Here is a 1892-nt window from a genome sequence, read left to right on the forward strand (position 1 = left end):
GCCTCCCAAGTAGCTGGGACCACAGGCATTCGCCACAACGCCCAGCTCCTTTTTGGTTGCAGCCGTCATTGTTGTTTGGCGGGCTCGGGCTGGATTCAAACCTGCCACCTAAGGTGTATGTGACTGATGCCTTAGCCCCTTGAGCCACAGGCGCCAAGCCAATTAAGTCTTAATTTAATGTTTAGGCACCTGGTGCCAGAAATTAGGACACAAAGGAACAAAAATTAAGACACAAAAGAACAAAACGGGATTGGCACCTATAGCTCAAGAGGCCAGGGTGCCACCCACATACACCGGAGCTGGTGGGTTCAAATCCATCCCAGGCCCTCCAAACAACAATGACAACTACAACCAAAAAATAGCCAGGCATTGTGGCCGGCACCTGTATTCCCAGCTACTTGGGAGGCTGAGGCAAAACAATCACTTAAGCCCACGAGTTTGAGGTTGCTGTGAGCTGTGATGCCACAACACTCTATCCAGGACGACAGCTTGAGACTCTGTCTCAAAAAAAAGGGCAGCACCTGTGCTCTCAGTGAGTAGAGTGCCAGCCCTATATACCGAGGGTGTTGGGTTCAGACCGGGGCCCGGGCAAACTGCAACAAAAAAGTAGCCAGGTGTTGTGGTGGGCACCTATAGTCCCCGCTACTCGGGAGTTTGAGGTAAGAGAATTGCCTAAGCCCAGGAGTTGGAGGTTGCTGTGAGCTGTGTGATTCCACAGCACTCTACCGAGGGCAATAAATTAAGACTCTGTCTTTACAAAAAGAAAAGAAAGAAAGAACAAAGAACAAAAGGGGCAGCACCTGTGGCTCAAAGGATTAGGGCACCAGCCCCATATACTGAAGGTGGTGGGTTCAAACCCAGCCCCAAACAAAGACTGAAAAAATTAATCAACTAATTAATTAAATTAAAAAAAGAACAAAAGGAACATAAGTTCCACTTCACTTGAAGGAACCTTCAAAGGGAAGGTTCCACTTCTTTACACACAAATAAGATAGATAAGGTTAGGGTGGCACCTATGTTTCAGTGAGTAGGGTGCCGGCCCCATATACCAAGGGTGGCACGATTGAACCCAGTCCCGGCCAAACTGCAACAAAAAAATAGCCGGGTGTTGTGGCGGGCAAAAAAAACCCCCAAAATAGATAAGGTTAGACAACATTTAAGTTTGCAAATGGCAGTTCTTGCCATCTTAATGTTTTGGAAAGAGCCAAGGATATGAACTTTCACATCAGCCAAAACTATCTGAGTCCATGTTACATTCTCTATGGTGAATTTAGTTTTTCCTCCTTTGCCAGCAATTCTTCCTATTGCTCTGGACAGATGGTCTCCCTTTAGAGGCTTAACATCTGTAATTTCAAAGATTCCAGGAACAGATCATCCAACCTGATGAGGGGAAGTGCATCCTCCACCTGAAACCCAGGGATAAAGGCTTTCACAAAATTGGTTGCTTTTGTCAGAGCACTAACATCCTTAGTTTCTTAAGTCCTGATTTCTACATTCCCTGATTTTAAGTTAAAGCATATCTGGAGTCCCAAATGTTCTACTAGAGGAGTAAATATTTTCATCCGGTTTTCTTTTAATGGTGTGTATCTGTTAGCTGGGACTGGAATTTTTCTTATTTCTCCTTTCCCACTCAGGAACCCGTCCTGGGAGAGGGGCAGGAACACGGGCCTCTTCAATGGCCGGGCCTCCTCTGTGTCTATACAGCTCTCATCCTCGCTCTTCCCCATTGCCAGCAGCTGATCAGCCTGTCGTTTATTCACCAGCCAGCCACCCTTGGGGGTGACATGGGTGAAGCCCTCCTCTGCCCTGGCGTTCTGTGCCTCCATTTCTTCTTCCATCTCCACAGATTTCCAGCCCCCATAACATTTAGCTTTTTTTTTTTTTTTTTTTTT

The 1892-nt window shown here is 46.5% G+C and overlaps 1 pseudogene; it reads right to left on the reverse strand.

Annotated features, from left to right (window-relative positions):
- LOC100945629 overlaps positions 1-1838 on the reverse strand; it is a 3445-nt pseudogene extending 1607 nt beyond the window's left edge.
- Positions 1839-1892: the final 54 nt, after the last annotated feature.

This window comes from Otolemur garnettii, unplaced genomic scaffold (assembly GCF_000181295.1).
Source record: "Otolemur garnettii isolate 467f Iridium unplaced genomic scaffold, OtoGar3 scaffold00179, whole genome shotgun sequence".
Lineage (NCBI taxonomy): Eukaryota > Metazoa > Chordata > Mammalia > Primates > Galagidae > Otolemur > Otolemur garnettii.